Source organism: Malus domestica, chromosome 09 (assembly GCF_042453785.1).
Source record: "Malus domestica chromosome 09, GDT2T_hap1".
In the NCBI taxonomy this organism is placed as follows: Eukaryota; Viridiplantae; Streptophyta; class Magnoliopsida; order Rosales; family Rosaceae; genus Malus; species Malus domestica.
Genome location: NC_091669.1, coordinates 10,832,689 through 10,847,780, shown reverse-complemented (window position 1 = coordinate 10,847,780; position 15,092 = coordinate 10,832,689). Strand labels below are relative to the sequence as shown.

The window sequence follows — 15,092 nt, the reverse complement described above, 5'->3', positions numbered from 1 at the left end:
CTTAATAATATATGATTATGATATTTTACTTGAGAGCCAAGAAAGGAGAGTTTTAGTTTTCCCTTATGGACGGAATCTAAGACTTTTTGGCTAGTATATAAACACCGGTCCCTGCTAACCCTAGACACGACAACTAAGGCTTCCCATAGAGCATTGTCATAAAGCTAGGAGTTTACAGAAGAGTTGGTGTTTTTTTTGTTTGTCACGGCAAACATAAAGATTGGAGTTTTATCGATCACGTTTTGCTTGCATGGCTGCTATATCTTCGATAACTACCATTGGAATCAGGTCAGTCACTCATTCGTTTGTGTTTTAATTGTATAACCCAATAAGGCTAACAATTGGTATCAGAGCCATTGGTTATATAATTAAAACCTATTAAGATTAAAGTTTGATTAAAGTTGTCGAGAAAAAATTGACAAAATTGAATCAGAATCAGGTTTCTTCGGCAATGACTAAGAGCTGATTAAGAAGGGAAATCAGGATTAGGCAATAGCATTGCGCAGACTTTTTGATATATATATATATATATATATATATATATATATATAATTCATTGTACTATTAAGTGTGGAGAAATACAATTCACATGTCTTGAAAAATTTGTGCAACCCATAACATCAATTGCCGTGAGTGAAATCATCAAATTTGACCGCTGTATTCCTTTTCTCTTTCAACAACATAGGGTCACAAATCACAGAGCATGGTTTTAATCTCTGCCATTTTTTATTGGATTATGCTAATTAAAATCATATTCATATCACCATGTTTTCGTTCAGGCTGAATAAAGTCATCTACCATAGCATAATGGTTTGTTTCATTGACTTCAATTTTCATGATGATTTATGGTATTGTATTTTGGTTGATATGTATTTGGTTGGATCCCTGAAGCTTAAATTGGTTATAAGGTTAAAATATACTTGCATGAGTGATGTGCTAATATTGTAGATACTTCAACCATCAGTGCCGTCTTAGTAAAGAGGCCCATATGGTTGTCTCTCTTAAAGTTAAAACCAACCATACACAAGAAAACACTTCCCGAGAGAAGACAAATGCTAACAAGCCTTTGGGGGTGATGAGTATACCTCAAATAGTAAGCACTGGAGATCTATTTCCTTTTGTGAAGTACGACTCATGAATTTATTCTGCGGCATTTTTGTGTCTTCATATTTGGGTCACAAACTAGCGTTAATGAGCTCGGCAAAAGTGTAGGTTATATACAATTATAATCTCAAGTTTTGTAAACATGTATGTTCTAACCTTGCATTGGAGAATTTCTTGAGATTTCTTCGTCGAGCAAGCCCAATGAAGAGGTTCGTATATACATCGGTATATGAAATTCTGGTATGATCTTTCCTTTTGGTCTTCATGATAAATTATATAAGGAATGGTTATGTTGGATTCATAAAGTGTTATATTATTCCCACAATCCAACCATGTCGTGACGTCTTACTGATTGTAGGAGACGGAATTAGTCATATTCTATAATTTATCAATACTATTGGAATATGTTGTGCCTATGATTGTGATAACATATGTTAAAGTTGTGTTGTAGGAATGCATATGCTAAGTTTATATATGTCTATATTTAAAAGCAGGTCAATATAAATTTTGGCAATTTTTGTTATTGCATCTATAACATCACGGATATGTTTCAAAGATGTGTAAGGTGACACAATTTCTTCCATGACCGTAGCATATGATAAATTGTAACTAATTTGCTTGAACCAAATTTTAATATTGTTAAGAAAATGGCGTGTATAGTGTTGCTTGTATGGCTAATTTGGTTCAAGCATGAGATAACATATTTTTAATATTGCCATGGGTTTTGGACTATAGTGAATTGTAGTGTTGTTTTCACTAATTTTCACGAGATGTGAATGAACTTTTATGCCATTAATAGCACAAGAAATATGCATGATTAATCAATAAAGTTTGTCTACAATTTGCTTTCTTATCTCAAAAGTCATTTAAATTATACATGACTAGTTACTTGTGAAAAATTGATGTATAATTTGTAAATTGACTGAGAATGACAGAAAGCATCCAGTGACAAGAACAAGGGTATTATACAAATGAATAAGGTTTGTAGTAATTATGTGACCATTCTCATTTGTATTTTTATCTATTCTTATATGAGAATTTTGATTGGTCATGTGATTATACATATGTTTACAAAGAAGTGGTGAACATATGAAGGCATGAGGTATGTAATCCATTTCAAGTATGTGGCTTAATTGATAAGCATGAATTTTCAAACATGTATTATTGTTTGTGGTTTTTCCTATTCCTAAAGAATTTAAACAGTACTTTGATTAGTAATTTTTATGTGTCGTAAGGGGAGAAGAAAAGAAACTTATACAAGCCTAATGTATGGCATGTATTGGAGATGTTTCTTTTGAAAGAAAAGAATTTTGTTAGTTCCTTCGTTTAATTTGGTATTTACAAGGCTAATGCACGATTTTGATGCTAATGATTTAGGAGCCTTGTACTACGGAAAGAAATGTACAAAAGAAAAGGAACCTGTTTGACTTAAGAAAACATTTGAACAATTTAGTTTTTAAATTAAAGGAATGTATTGTTCTTTCCCATTACATAAAGTATTTCTATTGAGTAATTGACTCCATAATGATAAGTTTTGACATTCTTGTGGTGGAATAAAACTTGTTCTATATGTGATTAATCTCTTTCAAGTATGCTGTCAGGTATTTTTGAGATTAATTTGATGTCAAAGGGAGTCATGAAGGAATTAGTGCCATTTGTTGGCAAAAACTCAAAGCTCGAATCAGTTTATCATAATTTTGTCACTTACAGTTAATTAATCCATGTGACTTCTTGTATTGTTTCAGGGCGGAGTTGACCAATGCCTTTTCAACTAAGCAAGACGCAACGGCTTAATTTGCAATGGGACTATGTTTTTGAGTTACTTCGGTCAACTTTGCATCTTAATTAGAATAAAAGGGATAATCTTCTTGCCTACAGGTGTGGATTACTTCTTTTAGTTTAATTAAGATGGCATAGTATGGGTTTCATTTCACAGAAGTTGTGAAAACCTTCATCTTGCCTACAGGTGTTGAAGTTTTTCATGAAGGAACTTTTGTGACATAAAATCTAGTACTAGAAACTAGTTAATTTTCTTGCCTACAGGTGTAAATTAATTTAGTTTCATGAAGTTTATTGGGATAAAGTTCCACGCCATTAGTGACAAATATTTCCACAATGAGCCCCATAAAAGGTTGTGGTTTGAAAGCATGGAAATCGGTTGCATCATGATGTATTTTGTATCTCTTTATGAGACTTGTTGATGCAAAGTATTGGACCCATGAAGGTTAATCAATGATTGCTAAGGTACGCATTGTTTAAGTCTTATGCTTGTAAATCTTTTCAATTTGAATTATGATGTCGGTTTAGAGGATGAAATTTGACTACTAAAGTTTCTTTTGGACATCGAAATTGAAATGATATGAAATTGAATTTGTTATATAAATTCATGATAGATGCACATAATTGTTTCTGGCAGATTGCGTGTCTTGATTTAAATCGGGTGAATGACACGTCTAATGATCACCAAATGACCTGAATTTTGGATATGTTCAACATATAAATGTCTACTATGTGTCTGAAAAGTTTCGTAATTTTCTGCCATGTATGTTAATTATGGTGAATTTACTAGTAACCCATGCTCGTATAGACAGTTTTTACTGGCAGATTGTGATGTTTTTTGAGACGTGACTTTAGACTACTATTTTGACCCAAAATGGCTCTCTATTTCTATTTTATGAAGATTAGTATGTCTATTTTGATCAATATAAATTTGGTAGCAATCAAGCTTGTAAATTAATTATGATAAATTCTAAAGTAAGTGTAACTCATTGCTAAAATTCTGTTTGACAACTTTATCTTGGTTGTGCTGTCTATTTTATTATGTCTAATATATAAAGACATTTTCTTTAGGTACATCTTTGAAAGAATATATTAATGAGTGTTTACCCAAGTGGGAGAATTAGTGAACGAAAATTGGGCTTCACACTCATTAACTTATTTGCAAGCATAAACTCTGATAACTTAGTGGGAGTTGTTCTAAACTTTTGAGCACTAAGTGGACTTGCATGAATCTATTAAAGCATTATTCTATCTTCCATGAATTTGTGTTACTTGAATGTCTATAATATGTTTAAGTTGCAAAAATGGATACTTGGTATATGCGTACATTTTCTATTACTTGCAATCATTTAGATTTCTCGATTGATCATATTGTTTTGGGGCTCATAAGGACTTAGCATAAATGTGGACTTATTAATACATATAAGATGGTTGTTGGATGCACATTTTTTGTGTAAACAGCAGTGAATGCTTTCATGCTTAGTTATACCTTTTATTGAGGTAATATGCATTCATTGACTAAGTAAGGCTATTCCCAAAGGCAGTATGATTTAAGTGACTTTTGATTTGCAAATTAAGTAACGATGTTGCAGATCAGTGGGAGTTTGAGTTTCGTGTTAGTAATGCCTTACATTTGCAGATGACCTATAAAGTATGTATAGAATCCATGTATTCATATTAATCTCCAGTTGGATTCATTAAGTCACATTTTTCGTGTGCTAGTCAATCATCTGATGAAATATATATCAGATTTCAAGTTGTTATCAAATTGCATATTAAATGTCATGGCATGGTTTGTGCACTACCTCAGTTGTGAGGATTTCCATCTTGCCCGCAGGTGTTGGAAATCACTATGAAAGTAACTGGTATGGTGCATAGATTAGTGTCAAAAACATATTAATTCATCTTGCTCACAAGTGTTGAATTAATTTGTTTTATGAAGTTTTTGGGATATTTTACTTGGACATGTGCCTATTTGGTATTTTCAGTTGTGTCCGTTGGCTACAAACATCGTTTGTATTATTATTGATCTAATGAAAGTGATGCATGATTGTTTTGGAGATGTATTCACACCTGCAGGTTATGGTGGTTTCATTAGATGAAGGATATCTGCATTGGCAGATTTAAGGCTTCGAAGAAGCATAAAGTGTAACTTGTGAGTTACAATAAGGTGGACCTGAGATGATATAAAGTAAGACATTTTGGTTAATTTAAAGTTTAATTTTAAAGTTTCATCTCTTGATCATAATTTGTGTTTCATGTGAATGAGGATCTTAGCATGTGTGATTATGAAGGTTCTGGGTTGTGTCAACTTTACAACCTTGTTAGTTCCATGTTAAGAAATGCATTTGACAGAAGCTGCATTAAGGACGAGATATAATCACTGTTACATGGCCACTAAAGTGACATTAGTCTCCAATCTCAAGTATAAACATGAATATTACAGTTTGTAGACCAAGTGGGAGAATGTTGGATTTATCCAATATAAATCAACCTTTAAGTGGTCTACTATATGTAACAGGAATGTAATATTGGAGAATAATGTTAATTGTGATTTGATCTCTTAAAGATATTAATCCTATATAAGGTGTCTTATATTGGAAATAGGATTGATGGAATCCTTAATAATATATGATTATGATATTTTACTTGAGAGCCAAGAAATGAGAGTTTTAGTTTTCCCTTATGGACGGAATCTAAGACTTTTTGCAAGGAAACTTCTACATCGGATGCTAATTGGCTCGATTAATGAAACTTCCAATTTGGTGGCCAGTTCACTTCAGGTTAGCCAGCATGTAAACTTACAATATGATGGCCAGTCCACCTCAGGTTAGCCAGCATGTTGTTTATGGCTCTACTAGAACATTGTAAATGGGCATAAATTCAAGGTAAATCTTTTTTGCCCATATCGATGGTGGAGGTAGACTCAGCAAGGCTTATACAAGCCATGAAACTAGATCCAATGGCTGTACACAGGCTACGACATAGAAGCAAATTAAGGGACAAAGAACAAAAATGTAATTAATTTGACAGACATGCTCTTGAAGTTTAATATTTTTCATTAAATAAAGTTATTAGAAGACTTTTGGTTAAAATTCAAAATTTTGAAACCTTTGTGTAGCTTTTTTTTAATAAAAAGAAGATATGTGTAAGTTTTTATGTATATATTTTTAATTTAATGACACAAAATGTCACACGATAATATACCGGTGCCATGTAAATTATTCTAATATAGATGGCATATCATTTCTCCATTTGCTACCTCACTTCATACATCAAGCACTACACGTCTACAACTACAAGTCGTTTCACTTTATTTTCGATTGGACCATATGATCATGAGATTACAATTGGACTAGGAGGAGTTGGCAAGGCAATGGTCCATACGCCGGCCACCACAAAGGATGTGATTTGATAACACCCATATATTGAGGTTTTTTGTAATTTCATAAAAAAAAATCCTTGAGATTTTCAAAATTACAATAGCACTCCTTGAGTATAAAATTGATTTCACAAAACTCCATTTACTAAAATTTCATCTGAAAACTTGTCATATCATAAAAAAAAGTTATGAGATTACACGGACATCCCTTGGAGGTAACTACATGGACACCCCTTGAAATAATCTCATCAGGTTTATTACTTTTTCACATAATCGTCCTGAGGTTTTAACTGTTACAATATATAAATACATTATGACCTTACAAAATTGAACGAGCCAAACCTCTGAGTTGCCATGAGCACTATGTGTAAGGATATAGATATAGACAGTGGCTAGGATTGTGCCATCTCAGTTTATGTCTGCCATGGTGGCAAATGACTCTGGTGGTCCTAAATTCTATGCGTCTCAACATCAATATGGGGGTCTTCCTCCAGGTGCTTCAGGACATAATTCTGGTTCCTCTGGTGGATATCGCTCTTTCTACAACAATAAGAAGGGTAAAGGAAGATCTAATCAGGGATATAGGTATCCTCCTCCTAATCCAAGACAGCAGTTTCCAGCTCATGGATCTCATCCTGCACTTGTATTCTCTGGGGTTCTTGGACCCTCTCCATCACAGTATCTTGGCCGTTCCTCTCCACAGCAAGTTCCTTGTCAATTGTGTAATCAACTTGGTCACACTGCTCCGTTTTGTCATTCAAAACCGTTGGAACGATAGGGCTGTCAAATCTGTGGTAAGAGGAATCATACTACCTGGTATTGCTTCTTTAATGACAAAGGTCCCAATTTTGGTGGCCCACATTATCCTCATATGTCAAGCAATGCGTATGCTCATTCTGCACCTACTTTCTCTCATCAGTTCAATTTTCAGGCTCTGCATACAGTCTCTTCTCCGTCATCTTCAGCTACCACACCTCATCATCAACCACAAATTTGGCTCACTGACTCGGGGGCCACAAATCATATGACTACAGATCTCAGTAATTTGTCATTGGCCTCTCCCTATCCCTCTAATGAGACATTGCAAACTGCTAATGGTGCAGGTTTGGAAATATCTCATATTGGTAGTTCTATTATTCAAACACCTGTGCAGCCCCTCAAATTGAACTCAATTCTCTCTGTGCCTAAACTATCTCACAATTTGTTGTCAGTTCATCGCATTTGTCTTGATAACAATTATTGGTTGGTGTTTGATGCTTTTTGTTTCTGGATCCAGGACAAAGCCACATGGAGGATATTATACAAAGGCCAATGTAGTCATGGACTCTATCCTATTCCTTCTCTTGTCAATCATCATTCCTTTCCTTCTCACGGCAATTCTAAAGATTTTGCATTGCTTGGACAACTTGTTAGTTCTAATCTCTGGCACAATAGGTTAGGACACCCGTCAAATAATGTTGCTTCTCTTATGCTTAGTAGTTCTCACATATCTTGTACCAAAGATTCTGCTCCTATGCTCTGTCATAGTTGTTTAGAGGGCAAGTTCACTAAATTGCCTTTTCAGTCTAATGAACACAAATCTGTAATTCCATTTGAAATTGTACACAGTGACCTTTGGGGTCCTTTTCCGTGTAATTCCATTGATGGATACAAGTACTATGTGACTCTTATTGATGAGTGCACTAGGTATTGTTGGTTGTTCCCTCTTGTTAATAAATCAAACTTCTTTGAGACTTTTGTTGTCTTCTACTCCTTTGTACACACTCAATTCTCTGCTTCTATGAAGATTTTACAAACTGATGGTGGTAGGGAATATAGCAGCAATAAACTTACCAACTTTCTTCACAGTAAAGGGATACTTCATCATAAGTCTTGTCCACATACTCCAGAACAAAATGGCTTGGCTGAGAGAAAACATAGACATATTGTTGAAACTACTGTCACCTTGTTACAATCTGCCAAGTTACCTTCTTCTTTCTGGACTTTTGTTTGCCAAGTTGCTGTCTATCTTATAAATCGAATGCCTACTCCAGTTTTGAAGCATTGCTCACCATTTGAAATGCTTTTTGGGACTCCTCCTTTTTTAACACATCTTAAGGTGTTTGGATGTTCTTGCTTTCCTTTATTGAGACCTTATATTCAATCCAAGTTACAAGCTAAAACCACAGAGTGTGTCTTTCTTGGGTATGCATCCAATTACAAAGGTTTTATTTGCTTTGATGTGCTACAGGGTAGGTTCTACATTTCTAGGCATGTAGTGTTTGATGAATCTAGATTTCCCTACCCTCATTTGTCTTTATTACCTAAGCACAACCCTGTCCCATCTTCTTTCTCTCATTCCTCCTCACCTCTTCCATTCACAACCTTGGATAATCTCTTAGTTCCATCTCCACCATCACACTCATCTTTACCATCACCCTCTTTATCTACTGAGATAATATCTTCACCCTCTTTATCTACTGAGATAATATCTTCACCCTCAGTTTCTTCTCAGTCCATTACTGCTACTACAAGTGGTGCTCCTCAACTCCCCGTGGACTCTGATTTTAGTCCTGATTTACTTCCAGTGGTCTTACCAATTGCTCCCCTTAATTTGCATCCTATGCAAACCAGAAGTAAGAATGGTATCTTCAAGAAGAAAGTGTTTTTGAGTCATGTTGCTGATTCTAGCAATGTTGATTTAACTTTGGTAGAACCTGCCACATACAAGTCTGTAATGAAAGTACCAGTTTGGTTTCAAGCTATGCAGGAAGAAATTGATGCATTGCATCATCAACACACTTGGAGTCTTGTACATTTGCCTCCTAATAAGAATCTTGTTGGCTGCAAATGGGTTTTCAAACTCAAAAAGAATTCAGATGGAACAGTGGCTCGACATAAAGCTCGACTTGTTACAAAGGGGTTTAGTCAAGAGCCTGGCTTGGATTATGGTGAAACCTTTAGTCCAGTGGTTAAACCAATCACTGTGAGGTTAGTTCTAGCTTTGACAACTCATTTTAATTGGAATCTTTGACAATTGGATGTCAAGAATGCGTTTTTACATGGATTTCTAACTGAAGAAGTGTATATGGCCCAACCCCCTAGTTTTGGAGATGCTGCACATCCTGAATTAGTTTGTAAACTTCACAAGTCACTGTATGGGTTGAAACAGGCTCCTCGAGCCTGGAATGACAGATTTACAAGCTTTCTTCCCTCTCTTGGGTTTCAATCCACTTATTCAGATTCTTTTCTATTTGTTAAGCTAGTTGGTAGTGATATTGTGGTGCTTTTACTCTACGTTGATGATATCATTATCACTGGTAGTTCTACTCCACTTATTCAACAGGTGATTCATTCTTTAGCTGCTGAATTTGATATCAAGGACTTGGGTGCGCTTCATTATTTTCTGGGCATTCAAGTTACCAAAACTGCTTAAGGGTTGTTTCTTTTCTAGTCTAAATATATTACGGATTTGTTGCAGAAAGTTGAGATGATGGATTCTAAAGCTTGTGATACTCCTTGCTTACCTAATAATAGGTTACTTAAGGATGATGGTACTCCTTACAACAATCCCACAGTTTATCGCAGTATTGTTGGTGCCTTACAGTACCTCACGTTTACTCGCCCAGATATTGCATTCTTAGTTCATCAAGTGTGTCAATTTATGCAATCTCTAATGGTGTCACATTTTACAGCTGTTAAGCGGATTTTGAGGTATCTCAAGGGGACATTATCTGTTGGCATGGCCTATACTCGGGGCGATTTGACACTGAAAGCATTCAATGATGCATATTGGGCTGGTGATCCCAATGATCGGAGGTCCACTACTGGTTTGGTTATATTCTTGGGCAACAATCCTATTTCTTGGTCCTCCAAGAAACAAAACACTGTTTCTCGTTCTTCCACTGAAGTAGAATATAGAGCTATGTCTACTACATCTGCCGAGCTGGATTGGATTCAATAGGTGTTGGAATTTATGCATATCAAGTCTGCTACTAATCCTGTTCTCTTCTGTGACAATCTTTCTGCCATAGCGTTGTCCTTTAATCCCGTTCAACACCAACGCACGAAACATATTGAGATTGATGTGCACTTTGTGCGTGAAAGGGTCGTTAAGAAGCAACTGGTTGTTCAGTTTGTATCCTCTCGAGAACATTTGCTGATATTCTGACTAAGGATCTCAATGCCCCTCTGTTTCGGTCTCATTGTTTCAACCTCATGCTTGGATCATCCACTCATGAGTTTGAGGGGGCATGTAAGGATATAGATATAGACAGTGGCTAGGATTGTGCCATCTGTCACAGGATTATAACTCTTAGTTAGTTAAGTTGTTAGAGAATGTGTTCTTTCTATAAATACATCATTGTAATAGTTTTGAGATTAAGCAAAACAGAAATAATAAAGATTCGATAGTTTTCTCTCTCTAAATCTTTCCCTCTCTAGTTCTTGAAGCTCTGTTCTTCTCTCTTGATCTCTTCATTTTCTGTATTAACACTATGTTGACCAAGAGTAAAAGGTCGTACCCAGTGCACAAGGCTCCCGCTTTACGCAGGGTCTGGGAGAGGTGAATGTCGGCTAGCCTTACCCCCATTTATGGAGAGGCTGCTCCCAAGTCTCGAACCCGAGACCTACCGCTCATGGGCGAAGGCACTTGCCATCGCACCAAGTGCGACCTCTTATGTTGACCAAGAGTGAGAAAGAAAAAAAAAAAAAGAATCAAGAAATAGGAGGTGTAAAAGAGTAACGTATGTCAAGTTGCTATATCAGTTGAGAGCATATTTTGGATGTTCCATTGTTGCACACTCTTGAGTATTATTTCTATCTCTTGTTATTCCATTGTTAAATATGTCATGCGCTCATCAAAATTCCAACACATCCAGTATCGCATATGTATCAGATGAAAAGTAAAGGGATTAAAAATAGACTTGTCCACGTTAAATAGCCAGGTCATCCACTTAATTTTCCCATTACACATGTCAAAGGGTGCATTTCTAATCTCTCCAAATAACACGTTTCTTTGGATCCAGCCATCCAGGGCGCTTGCTGATCGAGGTGAAGCTTAATTAGCAAAACTGCAGATAAGCATCGAGGGCAGCCAAAATAGGAGATTAAAGAAATTTTCAAGGAAAGAAGATTACACCATCTTCAAAGGAAATGTCAAATTATAAGAATCAAATTACAATTGATGACTGATATGGCAATTTGAAGTTTTATGTCAAATTTTGTATTTCTCCAATAGAATTGTGAAATATTATTTTATTATTTAAATAGAATTTTAAATTCTTGTAATTATTAAAAAATTTCAAAATTTTTATTGGTTCAAATGTTAGTGGAATAAGAGACCCACGATTAAAATGAATTAAAAATAAATTTGACATTGATGTCAAATTTGATTCCAAATCACAAAGCCTTCAACTCCAGTATGCAAATAACACTTTGGTTAGAGATATTTTTTATGTCAAATATGCACAGTGACATTCCACTTACGATTTTGACATCTCCATTGAAAATGTTCTTAGCATTCAAACAAATTAAGGTAAGGGAGACAAGGAATCAAAATAGGTTTGATTTCCTCTAAGAGGAATGCTGGCTACATTCTCCACTTGCCTTCCCCTATTTGTCTTTCCCACTCAATAGATGCCATGTGAATTTATCTTACACTCAAATCTATGTCTTAATTTTTTTTAAAATTTCTTTCTTCTCTTTTCACTAATGCCCCTAGTTAAATCTCATATGTCAACTAAATCATTAAATTATCTTCTAAATTTGACAAATTTGCTTTAATCCTGTTTGCGTTTTCTTCTTTTCGATGTTATGCATTTAAATACTAATGAATACTTATGGCTTCTTATGTCATGTTGCTTTTCGAGTTGATACATAATATAATACATGTTTAATGCCTAACAATGCGTGTATAATTTAATGACTGATGAGAAACTAGAAGAATTACATTGAAAAATTATTGTATGGTACTGCAATATTACATGTTTAATACAGCTATAGTCGATTATAAACTAAGGCAATGGACAACAATAACAAAGCATTGACAGGGCCAAAAGAATACATGACCATAAATATTCTTACAGATGACGTCTAGTTTTTCTTAGTAGCACTTGATTCACTAGCATGTCTAAGTTTTTGGATGAGGAACCATGTGGACCAGTAGCTTCTTCTGCAAGCTTCTTCCACATCATAACCTTATTTTTCATCTTCTTACCCTTCTCCCCATCCATTAACTCTCTGACAAGCTTCTCTTCTTCATCCCTCTTTACATCATTACTAATTTCCATGCCAATGCCCCATTCATTGCAACTATAGCGGCAGTCCATCTGCTAGTCGCCGAAGAATGGCCAACAGAGCATTGGCACTCCTGCAGTGAGGCTCTCAACGGTTGAATTCCAACCGCTATGTGTTAAAAATCCTGCCAGTGATGGGTGGTTAAGGACTTGCTCTTGTGGGCACCAACTCGCAATGAGACTTCTTTCTTTTGTTTCATCCACAAACTCCGGCGGCAAAATTGCTGATTGGCCAATTACTAAATCATGTCTAATTACCCAAAAGAAGGGAACCTTGCTGTTTGCAAGTCCCCAGCAAAACTCGACAAGATGTTCAGGTGTCATAACTGTTATACTGCCAAAATTCACATACACAACTGAATTTGGCGCCTTAGTGTTTAGCCAGTCGAGGCATTCTGTTTCTTCTTTCCACAGACTGTATCCAATATTCAAGGGGTGATCTGGTATTTGATTCAGATGTAATTGAAGAGGGCCAATTGGATAAACAAGTGGAAGCATAGATGAGAGAGCTTCCAAAACATCTGGCTCTAAGGCATCAAAAGTTTGAAGAACAACTGCAGAAGCTTCATGAACTCTATCAGTTACCTCCATCATGAAGTTAAACATGATATCGTCGGGATCTGAAGTCCGAATAAAGGTTGGGAGCTCCCTTAAACGGATATCTTTCATTCCTGGAATCCAATCTATAACCTTTTCCAGATATCCATTTGTCAAACAGCTCTCCTCTACCAAAAAAAAAAAAAAAAGAATTTCATTTGCATGTTTAGAAACAAGGAATTAAGAGCGAGCCATAAATTGATTAAAGCTTCTGTTGTATATATAATATATTTTACCTTTGAGTGGTGCCAGACCTTTTTCGATCAAAGCACGAAATTGTATAAGTCCCATGAAGCTGCATGCCGCAATAGTGTAGAACAGCACTATAGGGACTTCAATCTCTTCAGCGGCTGTGATTGTGAACGGGGACATCAAACCATCTGAGAGGATTAATGGATGTTGATAGGGCATCACTGTTGAGATTCATTAGTACGAAAGGGAGCCAATAATTTATGTTTTCTGATTGAATCACAAAGCAATGGGACATCTTGGGTGGCATCTTCTTCTGAATCGGGAAGGCCGTCTGGGATGGCTGCAAACTGGAAATCAGGTGAGCCATCAAGGGAATTGGGGCCCAGAGATTTTAGAAAGCGCTTGTGGTTGTACTCAGTGTTGACAAAGGTAATATGAAAACCTCTATGGTGGAGGAGCTTTGAAAATTTAAGCATTGCCTTGATATGGCCTTGAGCTGGAGCCGGAATGCAAACGGCATGAGGCTTAGTAGCTACTGCTGTGGGATCCATTTGAGGTTTTGTGTTTGCCTTGCATTGCTTGCACAAATGCAGACTGTTTATAGTGCTACTGAGCTACTTTTCTCCTCAGCTACTTTTCTACGTGTCTTGTGATTTACTGTAGGAGGTCAAAAAAAGAGGCGTAGCTGTTAGGCACATTGAACCTAGGAGATGAAGAAGCAAAAGTTGAAATACGGCCCTTTCCCTCCCTGTATGTTATTTCTTGCTTGTCAAGTTGAATCTGATAGATCATTATAATTAATATAAATTAAGGAAAGTTTTCCAGGATTTGTAGGTTACTCATGAAAATAGTTGTCTCTTTTAATCCTTCTTTTTGGGGGGGGATTTCTAGGCATACATTTTTTGCATGAGTAGCCTTCAACTTAGACAAAATAAGGAATTTGCCATCCATTTCTTCATTTTAAATGCCTTCAATATAGTGAATAATCATACCCAAGCCAATCCTCTCTATGATGTTATTTTAGTCCCTAATGCAATGGCCGTAGCTAGTTTTATTGAGATAATGTCCTCTCTTACTTCTCCCTTTTTTCTGTTTTTTTATTTTTTATTTTTTCAGTCTGCTTGTATATCTCATGTATGTGGATTTGGTAGTTGTTAAGACCAGCAATAAGAACACCCGCAAAAGTTTTTATTATCAATAATAATATCCTTATATATATGCATAACATTTACTGGATCGATCCCATTTTGCACCTTCAGGGTAACATGTCATAATTTGATTCCTCTCTCTTGAATTATCAAAATACATATGGTACCGTACCCATCAATTAGGTTTTTTATTTGATAAGATAAGGTCATAACCTATTTCTTAGCTTTTATGTCAAATGATGATACATTTCGAGTCATGTTAGGCGGGCTTGTAGTTCATACAGATGTGAGATATAGATAAGCTGATTTGTTAGTGTAGTTTCATACTCTCACTTACACTCAAATTATACTACCCATATTTAGGTTTTTTATATTTTGATAAAAATTCCTAGAGACTTTTAAAATTACATTAGCACCCTTTGGGTTTAAAATTGATTTCACAAAACTCCATCTATTAAAATTTCATTCGAAAATTTATCATATAAAAAAAATTTAAAATTAAAATTTTAACATGGGCTCATCAAACTTCCAACACATCCAATATCGCATGTATCAGATGAAAAGTAAAGGGATTAAATTAGCCAGGTCATACCCTTAGTTTTCTTCGAGTTTATA

At 35.6% G+C, this 15,092-nt stretch overlaps 1 pseudogene; it reads right to left on the bottom strand.

Annotated features, from left to right (window-relative positions):
* Positions 1–12,171: 12,171 nt before the first annotated feature.
* Positions 12,172–13,921, bottom strand: LOC103438885 (7-deoxyloganetin glucosyltransferase-like; annotated as a pseudogene).
* Between the last annotated feature and the right edge of the window lie 1,171 nt (positions 13,922–15,092).